The 19,477-nt window shown below is 50.6% G+C and overlaps 25 non-coding genes across 25 annotated transcripts; all 25 read right to left on the reverse strand.

Moving 5' to 3' along the window:
- Positions 1 to 188: 188 nt before the first annotated feature.
- Trnaa-ugc lies at positions 189 to 261 on the reverse strand. The gene has a single exon. It is a non-coding gene; the product is annotated as a tRNA-Ala (tRNA).
- Positions 262 to 678: 417 nt separating this feature from the next.
- On the reverse strand, positions 679 to 751 carry Trnaa-ugc. Its single transcript has one exon. It is a non-coding gene; the product is annotated as a tRNA-Ala (tRNA).
- Positions 752 to 1,764: 1,013 nt separating this feature from the next.
- Positions 1,765 to 1,837, reverse strand: Trnaa-ugc. The gene has a single exon. It is a non-coding gene; the product is annotated as a tRNA-Ala (tRNA).
- A 417-nt stretch (positions 1,838 to 2,254) lies between these two features.
- Trnaa-ugc lies at positions 2,255 to 2,327 on the reverse strand. Its single transcript has one exon. It is a non-coding gene; the product is annotated as a tRNA-Ala (tRNA).
- Positions 2,328 to 3,340: 1,013 nt separating this feature from the next.
- Positions 3,341 to 3,413, reverse strand: Trnaa-ugc. Its single transcript has one exon. It is a non-coding gene; the product is annotated as a tRNA-Ala (tRNA).
- A 417-nt stretch (positions 3,414 to 3,830) lies between these two features.
- Positions 3,831 to 3,903, reverse strand: Trnaa-ugc. Its single transcript has one exon. It is a non-coding gene; the product is annotated as a tRNA-Ala (tRNA).
- A 1,013-nt stretch (positions 3,904 to 4,916) lies between these two features.
- Positions 4,917 to 4,989, reverse strand: Trnag-acc. Its single transcript has one exon. It is a non-coding gene; the product is annotated as a tRNA-Gly (tRNA).
- A 417-nt stretch (positions 4,990 to 5,406) lies between these two features.
- On the reverse strand, positions 5,407 to 5,479 carry Trnaa-ugc. Its single transcript has one exon. It is a non-coding gene; the product is annotated as a tRNA-Ala (tRNA).
- A 1,002-nt stretch (positions 5,480 to 6,481) lies between these two features.
- Positions 6,482 to 6,554, reverse strand: Trnaa-ugc. The gene has a single exon. It is a non-coding gene; the product is annotated as a tRNA-Ala (tRNA).
- A 417-nt stretch (positions 6,555 to 6,971) lies between these two features.
- Trnaa-ugc lies at positions 6,972 to 7,044 on the reverse strand. The gene has a single exon. It is a non-coding gene; the product is annotated as a tRNA-Ala (tRNA).
- Positions 7,045 to 8,057: 1,013 nt separating this feature from the next.
- Trnag-acc lies at positions 8,058 to 8,130 on the reverse strand. The gene has a single exon. It is a non-coding gene; the product is annotated as a tRNA-Gly (tRNA).
- Positions 8,131 to 8,547: 417 nt separating this feature from the next.
- Positions 8,548 to 8,620, reverse strand: Trnaa-ugc. Its single transcript has one exon. It is a non-coding gene; the product is annotated as a tRNA-Ala (tRNA).
- Positions 8,621 to 9,622: 1,002 nt separating this feature from the next.
- Positions 9,623 to 9,695, reverse strand: Trnaa-ugc. Its single transcript has one exon. It is a non-coding gene; the product is annotated as a tRNA-Ala (tRNA).
- A 417-nt stretch (positions 9,696 to 10,112) lies between these two features.
- On the reverse strand, positions 10,113 to 10,185 carry Trnaa-ugc. The gene has a single exon. It is a non-coding gene; the product is annotated as a tRNA-Ala (tRNA).
- Positions 10,186 to 11,198: 1,013 nt separating this feature from the next.
- Trnaa-ugc lies at positions 11,199 to 11,271 on the reverse strand. The gene has a single exon. It is a non-coding gene; the product is annotated as a tRNA-Ala (tRNA).
- Positions 11,272 to 11,688: 417 nt separating this feature from the next.
- Positions 11,689 to 11,761, reverse strand: Trnaa-ugc. Its single transcript has one exon. It is a non-coding gene; the product is annotated as a tRNA-Ala (tRNA).
- Positions 11,762 to 12,763: 1,002 nt separating this feature from the next.
- Positions 12,764 to 12,836, reverse strand: Trnaa-ugc. Its single transcript has one exon. It is a non-coding gene; the product is annotated as a tRNA-Ala (tRNA).
- A 417-nt stretch (positions 12,837 to 13,253) lies between these two features.
- Positions 13,254 to 13,326, reverse strand: Trnaa-ugc. Its single transcript has one exon. It is a non-coding gene; the product is annotated as a tRNA-Ala (tRNA).
- A 1,002-nt stretch (positions 13,327 to 14,328) lies between these two features.
- Positions 14,329 to 14,401, reverse strand: Trnag-acc. Its single transcript has one exon. It is a non-coding gene; the product is annotated as a tRNA-Gly (tRNA).
- A 417-nt stretch (positions 14,402 to 14,818) lies between these two features.
- Trnaa-ugc lies at positions 14,819 to 14,891 on the reverse strand. Its single transcript has one exon. It is a non-coding gene; the product is annotated as a tRNA-Ala (tRNA).
- A 1,002-nt stretch (positions 14,892 to 15,893) lies between these two features.
- Positions 15,894 to 15,966, reverse strand: Trnaa-ugc. The gene has a single exon. It is a non-coding gene; the product is annotated as a tRNA-Ala (tRNA).
- A 417-nt stretch (positions 15,967 to 16,383) lies between these two features.
- On the reverse strand, positions 16,384 to 16,456 carry Trnaa-ugc. The gene has a single exon. It is a non-coding gene; the product is annotated as a tRNA-Ala (tRNA).
- Positions 16,457 to 17,469: 1,013 nt separating this feature from the next.
- Positions 17,470 to 17,542, reverse strand: Trnaa-ugc. The gene has a single exon. It is a non-coding gene; the product is annotated as a tRNA-Ala (tRNA).
- Positions 17,543 to 17,959: 417 nt separating this feature from the next.
- On the reverse strand, positions 17,960 to 18,032 carry Trnaa-ugc. Its single transcript has one exon. It is a non-coding gene; the product is annotated as a tRNA-Ala (tRNA).
- Positions 18,033 to 19,034: 1,002 nt separating this feature from the next.
- On the reverse strand, positions 19,035 to 19,107 carry Trnaa-ugc. Its single transcript has one exon. It is a non-coding gene; the product is annotated as a tRNA-Ala (tRNA).
- Positions 19,108 to 19,477: the final 370 nt, after the last annotated feature.

A 19,477-nucleotide genomic window follows, 5' to 3' on the forward strand; every position in this document is an offset into this window, starting at 1 on the left:
TCTTATGGGAACACTTGTACTGTTTCTAAATTAAGTGTAGTGGTGGGAGGAGGGTGCTTCGTGCGAATTACAGCACGTTTGCCAATTGTGGCTGCTAATCGTTGGCTCGTATCTGCCTTGACACATTTTCTGGCTGTGAATTATTCCACTTGCATGGCAGTGTGCGCATGTTGGTGTGTTAAAAATTCTGGAGGCGCTGGGTATCGATCCCAGTACCTCTCGCATGCAAAGCGAGCGCTCTACCATCTGAGCTACGCCCCCTGCTGACGAACTGCGCTATCATACAGCCATATCAATGGCACAGACCCTTGCACTCCCATTATTCCGCTGACAAACACTACTCTCAATGTGTCCGTGAGGGTGTCTTTCAGGTTTCCTGCATTCTGTATCGAATCGTAGTTGGCCAAAATCAAAGTGGCACGCACGACGTCGAAAATAGCGTTCGGCCAACGCTCTGAGGTAGACGAACGTGTTGTCCACTCTCTAGACTTCATTGAGGTTAGGCCGTTATACCTAAGGCAGATTTGCACTCGATGACACCTCGACAACAGCCGGTCCTCACATTTACGTTTTGCTCTCCTTACGTCAGTATACGAGTCTGTGACGCTGGCTTTGCAACATCTTGCGTGCCTTTAGGCTCGCCGCGACCAACACTTACCACGCACTGACCACAAAACATGGAGGCGCCGGGGCTTGAACCCGGGACCTTTCACATGCAAAGCGAACGCTCTACCAACTGAGCTACGCCCCCAAGCACAACCAAGCTGCGCTGTTCTCCGTTCTTTGCTACTCTTATGTGCACGGACACGATGGTTGGTTGGTTTGCAGGGGTGAAGGGACCAGAGTACAAAGGCGCGGACACGTTCATATACGCAAGAGTTCCAAGTAGTTTCGATGCTCTGGTATTACGACTGCAAATTCCGTCCGTTTTTAACGTCTTAAATTGAAGGGACAGTCACAAGTTGGTCCGTTTTCACTCCATGTCGACAATCACACAGCACCTGAGGTAACAAGCACATCTGAAGACCCATTGTGCACTCGACTGTTCATGCCAACTCACTGCCTCGCACTTTACTACTGTGTACCACTCTTGTCGTCCAACTGCAAAAGACTGGGCCACAACAACTTTCCGCGTCTCCATTGCACTGCGCAAACTACGAAACGCTCCCCAAACATGGCACTCACCCACGCAGACGACTTTTCCGACTTTACACGACGCTCACGCAACGCTCACGCTAGTGACAGCCTTATTTAGGGCTTGACGTCGCACACAAGCGAATGAGCACATTTCGCCTACGACTTAGGCCGCCCTCCTAGTGTGGCTGTTCGGTGTCTGCAGGCAGCGAGGGGCTGCAAGCCTCCTGTGTTCGCGCCTATGTCACCTCTGCTTGCTTGTCAGAGACAGAGTATCGCAAAACATACAACTCACTCCATGAATTGATTGCTACGGCATCTGTCATCAGCAGTCACAACTAGCAACACCAGTAGCAGCCGACTGCACGTAAAGAATTGGAATGTGCAGTGGGATTTTTGTGAATTCGGCGCAAGGCTGATCTTTGCGACATAGGTTTGAGAATCTTATGGGAACACTTGTACTGTTTCTAAATTAAGTGTAGTGGTGGGAGGAGGGTGCTTCGTGCGAATTACAGCACGTTTGCCAATTGTGGCTGCTAATCGTTGGCTCGTATCTGCCTTGACACATTTTCTGGCTGTGAATTATTCCACTTGCATGGCAGTGTGCGCATGTTGGTGTGTTAAAAATTCTGGAGGCGCTGGGTATCGATCCCAGTACCTCTCGCATGCAAAGCGAGCGCTCTACCATCTGAGCTACGCCCCCTGCTGACGAACTGCGCTATCATACAGCCATATCAATGGCACAGACCCTTGCACTCCCATTATTCCGCTGACAAACACTACTCTCAATGTGTCCGTGAGGGTGTCTTTCAGGTTTCCTGCATTCTGTATCGAATCGTAGTTGGCCAAAATCAAAGTGGCACGCACGACGTCGAAAATAGCGTTCGGCCAACGCTCTGAGGTAGACGAACGTGTTGTCCACTCTCTAGACTTCATTGAGGTTAGGCCGTTATACCTAAGGCAGATTTGCACTCGATGACACCTCGACAACAGCCGGTCCTCACATTTACGTTTTGCTCTCCTTACGTCAGTATACGAGTCTGTGACGCTGGCTTTGCAACATCTTGCGTGCCTTTAGGCTCGCCGCGACCAACACTTACCACGCACTGACCACAAAACATGGAGGCGCCGGGGCTTGAACCCGGGACCTTTCACATGCAAAGCGAACGCTCTACCAACTGAGCTACGCCCCCAAGCACAACCAAGCTGCGCTGTTCTCCGTTCTTTGCTACTCTTATGTGCACGGACACGATGGTTGGTTGGTTTGCAGGGGTGAAGGGACCAGAGTACAAAGGCGCGGACACGTTCATATACGCAAGAGTTCCAAGTAGTTTCGATGCTCTGGTATTACGACTGCAAATTCCGTCCGTTTTTAACGTCTTAAATTGAAGGGACAGTCACAAGTTGGTCCGTTTTCACTCCATGTCGACAATCACACAGCACCTGAGGTAACAAGCACATCTGAAGACCCATTGTGCACTCGACTGTTCATGCCAACTCACTGCCTCGCACTTTACTACTGTGTACCACTCTTGTCGTCCAACTGCAAAAGACTGGGCCACAACAACTTTCCGCGTCTCCATTGCACTGCGCAAACTACGAAACGCTCCCCAAACATGGCACTCACCCACGCAGACGACTTTTCCGACTTTACACGACGCTCACGCAACGCTCACGCTAGTGACAGCCTTATTTAGGGCTTGACGTCGCACACAAGCGAATGAGCACATTTCGCCTACGACTTAGGCCGCCCTCCTAGTGTGGCTGTTCGGTGTCTGCAGGCAGCGAGGGGCTGCAAGCCTCCTGTGTTCGCGCCTATGTCACCTCTGCTTGCTTGTCAGAGACAGAGTATCGCAAAACATACAACTCACTCCATGAATTGATTGCCACGGCATCTGTCATCAGCAGTCACAACTAGCAACACCAGTAGCAGCCGACTGCACGTAAAGAATTGGAATGTGCAGTGGGATTTTTGTGAATTCGGCGCAAGGCTGATCTTTGCGACATAGGTTTGAGAATCTTATGGGAACACTTGTACTGTTTCTAAATTAAGTGTAGTGGTGGGAGGAGGGTGCTTCGTGCGAATTACAGCACGTTTGCCAATTGTGGCTGCTAATCGTTGGCTCGTATCTGCCTTGACACATTTTCTGGCTGTGAATTATTCCACTTGCATGGCAGTGTGCGCATGTTGGTGTGTTAAAAATTCTGGAGGCGCTGGGTATCGATCCCAGTACCTCTCGCATGCAAAGCGAGCGCTCTACCATCTGAGCTACGCCCCCTGCTGACGAACTGCGCTATCATACAGCCATATCAATGGCACAGACCCTTGCACTCCCATTATTCCGCTGACAAACACTACTCTCAATGTGTCCGTGAGGGTGTCTTTCAGGTTTCCTGCATTCTGTATCGAATCGTAGTTGGCCAAAATCAAAGTGGCACGCACGACGTCGAAAATAGCGTTCGGCCAACGCTCTGAGGTAGACGAACGTGTTGTCCACTCTCTAGACTTCATTGAGGTTAGGCCGTTATACCTAAGGCAGATTTGCACTCGATGACACCTCGACAACAGCCGGTCCTCACATTTACGTTTTGCTCTCCTTACGTCAGTATACGAGTCTGTGACGCTGGCTTTGCAACATCTTGCGTGCCTTTAGGCTCGCCGCGACCAACACTTACCACGCACTGACCACAAAACATGGAGGCGCCGGGGCTTGAACCCGGGACCTTTCACATGCAAAGCGAACGCTCTACCAACTGAGCTACGCCCCCAAGCACAACCAAGCTGCGCTGTTCTCCGTTCTTTGCTACTCTTATGTGCACGGACACGATGGTTGGTTGGTTTGCAGGGGTGAAGGGACCAGAGTACAAAGGCGCGGACACGTTCATATACGCAAGAGTTCCAAGTAGTTTCGATGCTCTGGTATTACGACTGCAAATTCCGTCCGTTTTTAACGTCTTAAATTGAAGGGACAGTCACAAGTTGGTCCGTTTTCACTCCATGTCGACAATCACACAGCACCTGAGGTAACAAGCACATCTGAAGACCCATTGTGCACTCGACTGTTCATGCCAACTCACTGCCTCGCACTTTACTACTGTGTACCACTCTTGTCGTCCAACTGCAAAAGACTGGGCCACAACAACTTTCCGCGTCTCCATTGCACTGCGCAAACTACGAAACGCTCCCCAAACATGGCACTCACCCACGCAGACGACTTTTCCGACTTTTCACGACGCTCACGCAACGCTCACGCTAGTGACAGCCTTATTTAGAGCTTGACGTCGCACACAAGCGAATGAGCACATTTCGCCTACGACTTAGGCCGCCCTCCTAGTGTGGCTGTTCGGTGTCTGCAGGCAGCGAGGGGCTGCAAGCCTCCTGTGTTCGCGCCTATGTCAACTCTGCTTGCTTGTCAGAGACAGAGTATCGCAAAACATACAACTCACTCCATGAATTGATTGCTACGGCATCTGTCATCAGCAGTCACAACTAGCAACACCAGTAGCAGCCGACTGCACGTAAAGAATTGGAATGTGCAGTGGGATTTTTGTGAATTCGGCGCAAGGCTGATCTTTGCGACATAGGTTTGAGAATCTTATGGGAACACTTGTACTGTTTCTAAATTAAGTGTAGTGGTGGGAGGAGGGTGCTTCGTGCGAATTACAGCACGTTTGCCAATTGTGGCTGCTAATCGTTGGCTCGTATCTGCCTTGACACATTTTCTGGCTGTGAATTATTCCACTTGCATGGCAGTGTGCGCATGTTGGTGTGTTAAAAATTCTGGAGGCGCTGGGTATCGATCCCAGTACCTCTCGCATGGTAAGCGAGCGCTCTACCATCTGAGCTACGCCCCCTGCTGACGAACTGCGCTATCATACAGCCATATCAATGGCACAGACCCTTGCACTCCCATTATTCCGCTGACAAACACTACTCTCAATGTGTCCGTGAGGGTGTCTTTCAGGTTTCCTGCATTCTGTATCGAATCGTAGTTGGCCAAAATCAAAGTGGCACGCACGACGTCGAAAATAGCGTTCGGCCAACGCTCTGAGGTAGACGAACGTGTTGTCCACTCTCTAGACTTCATTGAGGTTAGGCCGTTATACCTAAGGCAGATTTGCACTCGATGACACCTCGACAACAGCCGGTCCTCACATTTACGGTTTGCTCTCCTTACGTCAGTATACGAGTCTGTGACGCTGGCTTTGCAACATCTTGCGTGCCTTTAGGCTCGCCGCGACCAACACTTACCACGCACTGACCACAAAACATGGAGGCGCCGGGGCTTGAACCCGGGACCTTTCACATGCAAAGCGAACGCTCTACCAACTGAGCTACGCCCCCAAGCACAACCAAGCTGCGCTGTTCTCCGTTCTTTGCTACTCTTATGTGCACGGACACGATGGTTGGTTGGTTTGCAGGGGTGAAGGGACCAGAGTACAAAGGCGCGGACACGTTCATATACGCAAGAGTTCCAAGTAGTTTCGATGCTCTGGTATTACGACTGCAAATTCCGTCCGTTTTTAACGTCTTAAATTGAAGGGACAGTCACAAGTTGGTCCGTTTTCACTCCATGTCGACAATCACACAGCACCTGAGGTAACAAGCACATCTGAAGACCCATTGTGCACTCGACTGTTCATGCCAACTCACTGCCTCGCACTTTACTACTGTGTACCACTCTTGTCGTCCAACTGCAAAAGACTGGGCCACAACAACTTTCCGCGTCTCCATTGCACTGCGCAAACTACGAAACGCTCCCCAAACATGGCACTCACCCACGCAGACAACTTTTCCGACTTTACACGACGCTCACGCTAGTGACAGCCTTATTTAGAGCTTGACGTCGCACACAAGCGAATGAGCACATTTCGCCTACGACTTAGGCCGCCCTCCTAGTGTGGCTGTTCGGTGTCTGCAGGCAGCGAGGGGCTGCAAGCCTCCTGTGTTCGCGCCTATGTCACCTCTGCTTGCTTGTCAGAGACAGAGTATCGCAAAACATACAACTCACTCCATGAATTGATTGCTACGGCATCTGTCATCAGCAGTCACAACTAGCAACACCAGTAGCAGCCGACTGCACGTAAAGAATTGGAATGTGCAGTGGGATTTTTGTGAATTCGGCGCAAGGCTGATCTTTGCGACATAGGTTTGAGAATCTTATGGGAACACTTGTACTGTTTCTAAATTAAGTGTAGTGGTGGGAGGAGGGTGCTTCGTGCGAATTACAGCACGTTTGCCAATTGTGGCTGCTAATCGTTGGCTCGTATCTGCCTTGACACATTTTCTGGCTGTGAATTATTCCACTTGCATGGCAGTGTGCGCATGTTGGTGTGTTAAAAATTCTGGAGGCGCTGGGTATCGATCCCAGTACCTCTCGCATGCAAAGCGAGCGCTCTACCATCTGAGCTACGCCCCCTGCTGACGAACTGCGCTATCATACAGCCATATCAATGGCACAGACCCTTGCACTCCCATTATTCCGCTGACAAACACTACTCTCAATGTGTCCGTGAGGGTGTCTTTCAGGTTTCCTGCATTCTGTATCGAATCGTAGTTGGCCAAAATCAAAGTGGCACGCACGACGTCGAAAATAGCGTTCGGCCAACGCTCTGAGGTAGACGAACGTGTTGTCCACTCTCTAGACTTCATTGAGGTTAGGCCGTTATACCTAAGGCAGATTTGCACTCGATGACACCTCGACAACAGCCGGTCCTCACATTTACGTTTTGCTCTCCTTACGTCAGTATACGAGTCTGTGACGCTGGCTTTGCAACATCTTGCGTGCCTTTAGGCTCGCCGCGACCAACACTTACCACGCACTGACCACAAAACATGGAGGCGCCGGGGCTTGAACCCGGGACCTTTCACATGCAAAGCGAACGCTCTACCAACTGAGCTACGCCCCCAAGCACAACCAAGCTGCGCTGTTCTCCGTTCTTTGCTACTCTTATGTGCACGGACACGATGGTTGGTTGGTTTGCAGGGGTGAAGGGACCAGAGTACAAAGGCGCGGACACGTTCATATACGCAAGAGTTCCAAGTAGTTTCGATGCTCTGGTATTACGACTGCAAATTCCGTCCGTTTTTAACGTCTTAAATTGAAGGGACAGTCACAAGTTGGTCCGTTTTCACTCCATGTCGACAATCACACAGCACCTGAGGTAACAAGCACATCTGAAGACCCATTGTGCACTCGACTGTTCATGCCAACTCACTGCCTCGCACTTTACTACTGTGTACCACTCTTGTCGTCCAACTGCAAAAGACTGGGCCACAACAACTTTCCGCGTCTCCATTGCACTGCGCAAACTACGAAACGCTCCCCAAACATGGCACTCACCCACGCAGACGACTTTTCCGACTTTTCACGACGCTCACGCAACGCTCACGCTAGTGACAGCCTTATTTAGAGCTTGACGTCGCACACAAGCGAATGAGCACATTTCGCCTACGACTTAGGCCGCCCTCCTAGTGTGGCTGTTCGGTGTCTGCAGGCAGCGAGGGGCTGCAAGCCTCCTGTGTTCGCGCCTATGTCAACTCTGCTTGCTTGTCAGAGACAGAGTATCGCAAAACATACAACTCACTCCATGAATTGATTGCTACGGCATCTGTCATCAGCAGTCACAACTAGCAACACCAGTAGCAGCCGACTGCACGTAAAGAATTGGAATGTGCAGTGGGATTTTTGTGAATTCGGCGCAAGGCTGATCTTTGCGACATAGGTTTGAGAATCTTATGGGAACACTTGTACTGTTTCTAAATTAAGTGTAGTGGTGGGAGGAGGGTGCTTCGTGCGAATTACAGCACGTTTGCCAATTGTGGCTGCTAATCGTTGGCTCGTATCTGCCTTGACACATTTTCTGGCTGTGAATTATTCCACTTGCATGGCAGTGTGCGCATGTTGGTGTGTTAAAAATTCTGGAGGCGCTGGGTATCGATCCCAGTACCTCTCGCATGGTAAGCGAGCGCTCTACCATCTGAGCTACGCCCCCTGCTGACGAACTGCGCTATCATACAGCCATATCAATGGCACAGACCCTTGCACTCCCATTATTCCGCTGACAAACACTACTCTCAATGTGTCCGTGAGGGTGTCTTTCAGGTTTCCTGCATTCTGTATCGAATCGTAGTTGGCCAAAATCAAAGTGGCACGCACGACGTCGAAAATAGCGTTCGGCCAACGCTCTGAGGTAGACGAACGTGTTGTCCACTCTCTAGACTTCATTGAGGTTAGGCCGTTATACCTAAGGCAGATTTGCACTCGATGACACCTCGACAACAGCCGGTCCTCACATTTACGGTTTGCTCTCCTTACGTCAGTATACGAGTCTGTGACGCTGGCTTTGCAACATCTTGCGTGCCTTTAGGCTCGCCGCGACCAACACTTACCACGCACTGACCACAAAACATGGAGGCGCCGGGGCTTGAACCCGGGACCTTTCACATGCAAAGCGAACGCTCTACCAACTGAGCTACGCCCCCAAGCACAACCAAGCTGCGCTGTTCTCCGTTCTTTGCTACTCTTATGTGCACGGACACGATGGTTGGTTGGTTTGCAGGGGTGAAGGGACCAGAGTACAAAGGCGCGGACACGTTCATATACGCAAGAGTTCCAAGTAGTTTCGATGCTCTGGTATTACGACTGCAAATTCCGTCCGTTTTTAACGTCTTAAATTGAAGGGACAGTCACAAGTTGGTCCGTTTTCACTCCATGTCGACAATCACACAGCACCTGAGGTAACAAGCACATCTGAAGACCCATTGTGCACTCGACTGTTCATGCCAACTCACTGCCTCGCACTTTACTACTGTGTACCACTCTTGTCGTCCAACTGCAAAAGACTGGGCCACAACAACTTTCCGCGTCTCCATTGCACTGCGCAAACTACGAAACGCTCCCCAAACATGGCACTCACCCACGCAGACAACTTTTCCGACTTTACACGACGCTCACGCTAGTGACAGCCTTATTTAGAGCTTGACGTCGCACACAAGCGAATGAGCACATTTCGCCTACGACTTAGGCCGCCCTCCTAGTGTGGCTGTTCGGTGTCTGCAGGCAGCGAGGGGCTGCAAGCCTCCTGTGTTCGCGCCTATGTCACCTCTGCTTGCTTGTCAGAGACAGAGTATCGCAAAACATACAACTCACTCCATGAATTGATTGCTACGGCATCTGTCATCAGCAGTCACAACTAGCAACACCAGTAGCAGCCGACTGCACGTAAAGAATTGGAATGTGCAGTGGGATTTTTGTGAATTCGGCGCAAGGCTGATCTTTGCGACATAGGTTTGAGAATCTTATGGGAACACTTGTACTGTTTCTAAATTAAGTGTAGTGGTGGGAGGAGGGTGCTTCGTGCGAATTACAGCACGTTTGCCAATTGTGGCTGCTAATCGTTGGCTCGTATCTGCCTTGACACATTTTCTGGCTGTGAATTATTCCACTTGCATGGCAGTGTGCGCATGTTGGTGTGTTAAAAATTCTGGAGGCGCTGGGTATCGATCCCAGTACCTCTCGCATGCAAAGCGAGCGCTCTACCATCTGAGCTACGCCCCCTGCTGACGAACTGCGCTATCATACAGCCATATCAATGGCACAGACCCTTGCACTCCCATTATTCCGCTGACAAACACTACTCTCAATGTGTCCGTGAGGGTGTCTTTCAGGTTTCCTGCATTCTGTATCGAATCGTAGTTGGCCAAAATCAAAGTGGCACGCACGACGTCGAAAATAGCGTTCGGCCAACGCTCTGAGGTAGACGAACGTGTTGTCCACTCTCTAGACTTCATTGAGGTTAGGCCGTTATACCTAAGGCAGATTTGCACTCGATGACACCTCGACAACAGCCGGTCCTCACATTTACGTTTTGCTCTCCTTACGTCAGTATACGAGTCTGTGACGCTGGCTTTGCAACATCTTGCGTGCCTTTAGGCTCGCCGCGACCAACACTTACCACGCACTGACCACAAAACATGGAGGCGCCGGGGCTTGAACCCGGGACCTTTCACATGCAAAGCGAACGCTCTACCAACTGAGCTACGCCCCCAAGCACAACCAAGCTGCGCTGTTCTCCGTTCTTTGCTACTCTTATGTGCACGGACACGATGGTTGGTTGGTTTGCAGGGGTGAAGGGACCAGAGTACAAAGGCGCGGACACGTTCATATACGCAAGAGTTCCAAGTAGTTTCGATGCTCTGGTATTACGACTGCAAATTCCGTCCGTTTTTAACGTCTTAAATTGAAGGGACAGTCACAAGTTGGTCCGTTTTCACTCCATGTCGACAATCACACAGCACCTGAGGTAACAAGCACATCTGAAGACCCATTGTGCACTCGACTGTTCATGCCAACTCACTGCCTCGCACTTTACTACTGTGTACCACTCTTGTCGTCCAACTGCAAAAGACTGGGCCACAACAACTTTCCGCGTCTCCATTGCACTGCGCAAACTACGAAACGCTCCCCAAACATGGCACTCACCCACGCAGACGACTTTTCCGACTTTTCACGACGCTCACGCAACGCTCACGCTAGTGACAGCCTTATTTAGAGCTTGACGTCGCACACAAGCGAATGAGCACATTTCGCCTACGACTTAGGCCGCCCTCCTAGTGTGGCTGTTCGGTGTCTGCAGGCAGCGAGGGGCTGCAAGCCTCCTGTGTTCGCGCCTATGTCACCTCTGCTTGCTTGTCAGAGACAGAGTATCGCAAAACATACAACTCACTCCATGAATTGATTGCTACGGCATCTGTCATCAGCAGTCACAACTAGCAACACCAGTAGCAGCCGACTGCACGTAAAGAATTGGAATGTGCAGTGGGATTTTTGTGAATTCGGCGCAAGGCTGATCTTTGCGACATAGGTTTGAGAATCTTATGGGAACACTTGTACTGTTTCTAAATTAAGTGTAGTGGTGGGAGGAGGGTGCTTCGTGCGAATTACAGCACGTTTGCCAATTGTGGCTGCTAATCGTTGGCTCGTATCTGCCTTGACACATTTTCTGGCTGTGAATTATTCCACTTGCATGGCAGTGTGCGCATGTTGGTGTGTTAAAAATTCTGGAGGCGCTGGGTATCGATCCCAGTACCTCTCGCATGCAAAGCGAGCGCTCTACCATCTGAGCTACGCCCCCTGCTGACGAACTGCGCTATCATACAGCCATATCAATGGCACAGACCCTTGCACTCCCATTATTCCGCTGACAAACACTACTCTCAATGTGTCCGTGAGGGTGTCTTTCAGGTTTCCTGCATTCTGTATCGAATCGTAGTTGGCCAAAATCAAAGTGGCACGCACGACGTCGAAAATAGCGTTCGGCCAACGCTCTGAGGTAGACGAACGTGTTGTCCACTCTCTAGACTTCATTGAGGTTAGGCCGTTATACCTAAGGCAGATTTGCACTCGATGACACCTCGACAACAGCCGGTCCTCACATTTACGTTTTGCTCTCCTTACGTCAGTATACGAGTCTGTGACGCTGGCTTTGCAACATCTTGCGTGCCTTTAGGCTCGCCGCGACCAACACTTACCACGCACTGACCACAAAACATGGAGGCGCCGGGGCTTGAACCCGGGACCTTTCACATGCAAAGCGAACGCTCTACCAACTGAGCTACGCCCCCAAGCACAACCAAGCTGCGCTGTTCTCCGTTCTTTGCTACTCTTATGTGCACGGACACGATGGTTGGTTGGTTTGCAGGGGTGAAGGGACCAGAGTACAAAGGCGCGGACACGTTCATATACGCAAGAGTTCCAAGTAGTTTCGATGCTCTGGTATTACGACTGCAAATTCCGTCCGTTTTTAACGTCTTAAATTGAAGGGACAGTCACAAGTTGGTCCGTTTTCACTCCATGTCGACAATCACACAGCACCTGAGGTAACAAGCACATCTGAAGACCCATTGTGCACTCGACTGTTCATGCCAACTCACTGCCTCGCACTTTACTACTGTGTACCACTCTTGTCGTCCAGCTGCAAAAGACTGGGCCACAACAACTTTCCGCGTCTCCATTGCACTGCGCAAACTACGAAACGCTCCCCAAACATGGCACTCACCCACGCAGACAACTTTTCCGACTTTACACGACGCTCACGCTAGTGACAGCCTTATTTAGAGCTTGACGTCGCACACAAGCGAATGAGCACATTTCGCCTACGACTTAGGCCGCCCTCCTAGTGTGGCTGTTCGGTGTCTGCAGGCAGCGAGGGGCTGCAAGCCTCCTGTGTTCGCGCCTATGTCACCTCTGCTTGCTTGTCAGAGACAGAGTATCGCAAAACATACAACTCACTCCATGAATTGATTGCTACGGCATCTGTCATCAGCAGTCACAACTAGCAACACCAGTAGCAGCCGACTGCACGTAAAGAATTGGAATGTGCAGTGGGATTTTTGTGAATTCGGCGCAAGGCTGATCTTTGCGACATAGGTTTGAGAATCTTATGGGAACACTTGTACTGTTTCTAAATTAAGTGTAGTGGTGGGAGGAGGGTGCTTCGTGCGAATTACAGCACGTTTGCCAATTGTGGCTGCTAATCGTTGGCTCGTATCTGCCTTGACACATTTTCTGGCTGTGAATTATTCCACTTGCATGGCAGTGTGCGCATGTTGGTGTGTTAAAAATTCTGGAGGCGCTGGGTATCGATCCCAGTACCTCTCGCATGCAAAGCGAGCGCTCTACCATCTGAGCTACGCCCCCTGCTGACGAACTGCGCTATCATACAGCCATATCAATGGCACAGACCCTTGCACTCCCATTATTCCGCTGACAAACACTACTCTCAATGTGTCCGTGAGGGTGTCTTTCAGGTTTCCTGCATTCTGTATCGAATCGTAGTTGGCCAAAATCAAAGTGGCACGCACGACGTCGAAAATAGCGTTCGGCCAACGCTCTGAGGTAGACGAACGTGTTGTCCACTCTCTAGACTTCATTGAGGTTAGGCCGTTATACCTAAGGCAGATTTGCACTCGATGACACCTCGACAACAGCCGGTCCTCACATTTACGTTTTGCTCTCCTTACGTCAGTATACGAGTCTGTGACGCTGGCTTTGCAACATCTTGCGTGCCTTTAGGCTCGCCGCGACCAACACTTACCACGCACTGACCACAAAACATGGAGGCGCCGGGGCTTGAACCCGGGACCTTTCACATGCAAAGCGAACGCTCTACCAACTGAGCTACGCCCCCAAGCACAACCAAGCTGCGCTGTTCTCCGTTCTTTGCTACTCTTATGTGCACGGACACGATGGTTGGTTGGTTTGCAGGGGTGAAGGGACCAGAGTACAAAGGCGCGGACACGTTCATATACGCAAGAGTTCCAAGTAGTTTCGATGCTCTGGTATTACGACTGCAAATTCCGTCCGTTTTTAACGTCTTAAATTGAAGGGACAGTCACAAGTTGGTCCGTTTTCACTCCATGTCGACAATCACACAGCACCTGAGGTAACAAGCACATCTGAAGACCCATTGTGCACTCGACTGTTCATGCCAACTCACTGCCTCGCACTTTACTACTGTGTACCACTCTTGTCGTCCAACTGCAAAAGACTGGGCCACAACAACTTTCCGCGTCTCCATTGCACTGCGCAAACTACGAAACGCTCCCCAAACATGGCACTCACCCACGCAGACGACTTTTCCGACTTTACACGACGCTCACGCTAGTGACAGCCTTATTTAGAGCTTGACGTCGCACACAAGCGAATGAGCACATTTCGCCTACGACTTAGGCCGCCCTCCTAGTGTGGCTGTTCGGTGTCTGCAGGCAGCGAGGGGCTGCAAGCCTCCTGTGTTCGCGCCTATGTCACCTCTGCTTGCTTGTCAGAGACAGAGTATCGCAAAACATACAACTCACTCCATGAATTGATTGCTACGGCATCTGTCATCAGCAGTCACAACTAGCAACACCAGTAGCAGCCGACTGCACGTAAAGAATTGGAATGTGCAGTGGGATTTTTGTGAATTCGGCGCAAGGCTGATCTTTGCGACATAGGTTTGAGAATCTTATGGGAACACTTGTACTGTTTCTAAATTAAGTGTAGTGGTGGGAGCAGGGTGCTTCGTGCGAATTACAGCACGTTTGCCAATTGTGGCTGCTAATCGTTGGCTCGTATCTGCCTTGACACATTTTCTGGCTGTGAATTATTCCACTTGCATGGCAGTGTGCGCATGTTGGTGTGTTAAAAATTCTGGAGGCGCTGGGTATCGATCCCAGTACCTCTCGCATGGTAAGCGAGCGCTCTACCATCTGAGCTACGCCCCCTGCTGACGAACTGCGCTATCATACAGCCATATCAATGGCACAGACCCTTGCACTCCCATTATTCCGCTGACAAACACTACTCTCAATAAGTCCGTGAGGGTGTCTTTCAGGTTTCCTGCATTCTGTATCGAATCGTAGTTGGCCAAAATCAAAGTGGCACGCACGACGTCGAAAATAGCGTTCGGCCAACGCTCTGAGGTAGACGAACGTGTTGTCCACTCTCTAGACTTCATTGAGGTTAGGCCGTTATACCTAAGGCAGATTTGCACTCGATGACACCTCGACAACAGCCGGTCCTCACATTTACGTTTTGCTCTCCTTACGTCAGTATACGAGTCTGTGACGCTGGCTTTGCAACATCTTGCGTGCCTTTAGGCTCGCCGCGACCAACACTTACCACGCACTGACCACAAAACATGGAGGCGCCGGGGCTTGAACCCGGGACCTTTCACATGCAAAGCGAACGCTCTACCAACTGAGCTACGCCCCCAAGCACAACCAAGCTGCGCTGTTCTCCGTTCTTTGCTACTCTTATGTGCACGGACACGATGGTTGGTTGGTTTGCAGGGGTGAAGGGACCAGAGTACAAAGGCGCGGACACGTTCATATACGCAAGAGTTCCAAGTAGTTTCGATGCTCTGGTATTACGACTGCAAATTCCGTCCGTTTTTAACGTCTTAAATTGAAGGGACAGTCACAAGTTGGTCCGTTTTCACTCCATGTCGACAATCACACAGCACCTGAGGTAACAAGCACATCTGAAGACCCATTGTGCACTCCACTGTTCATGCCAACTCACTGCCTCGCACTTTACTACTGTGTACCACTCTTGTCGTCCAACTGCAAAAGACTGGGCCACAACAACTTTCCGCGTCTCCATTGCACTGCGCAAACTACGAAACGCTCCCCAAACATGGCACTCACCCACGCAGACAACTTTTCCGACTTTACACGACGCTCACGCTAGTGACAGCCTTATTTAGAGCTTGACGTCGCACACAAGCGAATGAGCACATTTCGCCTACGACTTAGGCCGCCCTCCTAGTGTGGCTGTTCGGTGTCTGCAGGCAGCGAGGGGCTGCAAGCCTCCTGTGTTCGCGCCTATGTCACCTCTGCTTGCTTGTCAGAGACAGAGTATCGCAAAACATACAACTCACTCCATGAATTGATTGCTACGGCATCTGTCATCAGCAGTCACAACTAGCAACACCAGTAGCAGCCGACTGCACGTAAAGAATTGGAATGTGCAGTGGGATTTTTGTGAATTCGGCGCAAGGCTGATCTTTGCGACATAGGTTTGAGAATCTTATGGGAACACTTGTACTGTTTCTAAATTAAGTGTAGTGGTGGGAGGAGGGTGCTTCGTGCGAATTACAGCACGTTTGCCAATTGTGGCTGCTAATCGTTGGCTCGTATCTGCCTTGACACATTTTGTGGCTGTGAATTATTCCACTTGCATGGCAGTGTGCGCATGTTGGTGTGTTAAAAATTCTGGAGGCGCTGGGTATCGATCCCAGTACCTCTCGCATGCAAAGCGAGCGCTCTACCATCTGAGCTACGCCCCCTGCTGACGAACTGCGCTATCATACAGCCATATCAATGGCACAGACCCTTGCACTCCCATTATTCCGCTGACAAACACTACTCTCAATGTGTCCGTGAGGGTGTCTTTCAGGTTTCCTGCATTCTGTATCGAATCGTAGTTGGCCAAAATCAAAGTGGCACGCACGACGTCGAAAATAGCGTTCGGCCAACGCTCTGAGGTAGACGAACGTGTTGTCCACTCTCTAGACTTCATTGAGGTTAGGCCGTTATACCTAAGGCAGATTTGCACTCGATGACACCTCGACAACAGCCGGTCCTCACATTTACGTTTTGCTCTCCTTACGTCAGTATACGAGTCTGTGACGCTGGCTTTGCAACATCTTGCGTGCCTTTAGGCTCGCCGCGACCAACACTTACCACGCACTGACCACAAAACATGGAGGCGCCGGGGCTTGAACCCGGGACCTTTCACATGCAAAGCGAACGCTCTACCAACTGAGCTACGCCCCCAAGCACAACCAAGCTGCGCTGTTCTCCGTTCTTTGCTACTCTTATGTGCACGGACACGATGGTTGGTTGGTTTGCAGGGGTGAAGGGACCAGAGTACAAAGGCGCGGACACGTTCATATACGCAAGAGTTCCAAGTAGTTTCGATGCTCTGGTATTACGACTGCAAATTCCGTCCGTTTTTAACGTCTTAAATTGAAGGGACAGTCACAAGTTGGTCCGTTTTCACTCCATGTCGACAATCACACAGCACCTGAGGTAACAAGCACATCTGAAGACCCATTGTGCACTCGACTGTTCATGCCAACTCACTGCCTCGCACTTTACTACTGTGTACCACTCTTGTCGTCCAACTGCAAAAGACTGGGCCACAACAACTTTCCACGTCTCCATTGCACTGCGCAAACTACGAAACGCTCCCCAAACATGGCACTCACCCACGCAGACGACTTTTCCGACTTTACACGACGCTCACGCAACGCTCACGCTAGTGACAGCCTTATTTAGGGCTTGACGTCGCACACAAGCGAATGAGCACATTTCGCCTACGACTTAGGCCGCCCTCCTAGTGTGGCTGTTCGGTGTCTGCAGGCAGCGAGGGGCTGCAAGCCTCCTGTGTTCGCGCCTATGTCACCTCTGCTTGCTTGTCAGAGACAGAGTATCGCAAAACATACAACTCACTCCATGAATTGATTGCTACGGCATCTGTCATCAGCAGTCACAACTAGCAACACCAGTAGCAGCCGACTGCACGTAAAGAATTGGAATGTGCAGTGGGATTTTTGTGAATTCGGCGCAAGGCTGATCTTTGCGACATAGGTTTGAGAATCTTATGGGAACACTTGTACTGTTTCTAAATTAAGTGTAGTGGTGGGAGGAGGGTGCTTCGTGCGAATTACAGCACGTTTGCCAATTGTGGCTGCTAATCGTTGGCTCGTATCTGCCTTGACACATTTTCTGGCTGTGAATTATTCCACTTGCATGGCAGTGTGCGCATGTTGGTGTGTTAAAAATTCTGGAGGCGCTGGGTATCGATCCCAGTACCTCTCGCATGCAAAGCGAGCGCTCTACCATCTGAGCTACGCCCCCTGCTGACGAACTGCGCTATCATACAGCCATATCAATGGCACAGACCCTTGCATTCCCATTATTCCGCTGACAAACACTACTCTCAATGTGTCCGTGAGGGTGTCTTTCAGGTTTCCTGCATTCTGTATCGAATCGTAGTTGGCCAAAATCAAAGTGGCACGCACGACGTCGAAAATAGCGTTCGGCCAACGCTCTGAGGTAGACGAACGTGTTGTCCACTCTCTAGACTTCATTGAGGTTAGGCCGTTATACCTAAGGCAGATTTGCACTCGATGACACCTCGACAACAGCCGGTCCTCACATTTACGTTTTGCTCTCCTTACGTCAGTATACGAGTCTGTGACGCTGGCTTTGCAACATCTTGCGTGCCTTTAGGCTCGCCGCGACCAACACTTACCACGCACTGACCACAAAACATGGAGGCGCCGGGGCTTGAACCCGGGACCTTTCACATGCAAAGCGAACGCTCTACCAACTGAGCTACGCCCCCAAGCACAACCAAGCTGCGCTGTTCTCCGTTCTTTGCTACTCTTATGTGCACGGACACGATGGTTGGTTGGTTTGCAGGGGTGAAGGGACCAGAGTACAAAGGCGCGGACACGTTCATATACGCAAGAGTTCCAAGTAGTTTCGATGCTCTGGTATTACGACTGCAAATTCCGTCCGTTTTTAACGTCTTAAATTGAAGGGACAGTCACAAGTTGGTCCGTTTTCACTCCATGTCGACAATCACACAGCACCTGAGGTAACAAGCACATCTGAAGACCCATTGTGCACTCCACTGTTCATGCCAACTCACTGCCTCGCACTTTACTACTGTGTACCACTCTTGTCGTCCAACTGCAAAAGACTGGGCCACAACAACTTTCCGCGTCTCCATTGCACTGCGCAAACTACGAAACGCTCCCCAAACATGGCACTCACCCACGCAGACAACTTTTCCGACTTTACACGACGCTCACGCTAGTGACAGCCTTATTTAGAGCTTGACGTCGCACACAAGCGAATGAGCACATTTCGCCTACGACTTAGGCCGCCCTCCTAGTGTGGCTGTTCGGTGTCTGCAGGCAGCGAGGGGCTGCAAGCCTCCTGTGTTCGCGCCTATGTCACCTCTGCTTGCTTGTCAGAGACAGAGTATCGCAAAACATACAACTCACTCCATGAATTGATTGCTACGGCATCTGTCATCAGCAGTCACAACTAGCAACACCAGTAGCAGCCGACTGCACGTAAAGAATTGGAATGTGCAGTGGGATTTTTGTGAATTCGGCGCAAGGCTGATCTTTGCGACATAGGTTTGAGAATCTTATGGGAACACTTGTACTGTTTCTAAATTAAGTGTAGTGGTGGGAGGAGGGTGCTTCGTGCGAATTACAGCACGTTTGCCAATTGTGGCTGCTAATCGTTGGCTCGTATCTGCCTTGACACATTTTGTGGCTGTGAATTATTCCACTTGCATGGCAGTGTGCGCATGTTGGTGTGTTAAAAATTCTGGAGGCGCTGGGTATCGATCCCAGTACCTCTCGCATGCAAAGCGAGCGCTCTACCATCTGAGCTACGCCCCCTGCTGACGAACTGCGCTATCATACAGCCATATCAATGGCACAGACCCTTGCACTCCCATTATTCCGCTGACAAACACTACTCTCAATGTGTCCGTGAGGGTGTCTTTCAGGTTTCCTGCATTCTGTATCGAATCGTAGTTGGCCAAAATCAAAGTGGCACGCACGACGTCGAAAATAGCGTTCGGCCAACGCTCTGAGGTAGACGAACGTGTTGTCCACTCTCTAGACTTCATTGAGGTTAGGCCGTTATACCTAAGGCAGATTTGCACTCGATGACACCTCGACAACAGCCGGTCCTCACATTTACGTTTTGCTCTCCTTACGTCAGTATACGAGTCTGTGACGCTGGCTTTGCAACATCTTGCGTGCC

This window comes from Schistocerca piceifrons, unplaced genomic scaffold, assembly GCF_021461385.2.
Source record: "Schistocerca piceifrons isolate TAMUIC-IGC-003096 unplaced genomic scaffold, iqSchPice1.1 HiC_scaffold_833, whole genome shotgun sequence".
Lineage (NCBI taxonomy): Eukaryota > Metazoa > Arthropoda > Insecta > Orthoptera > Acrididae > Schistocerca > Schistocerca piceifrons.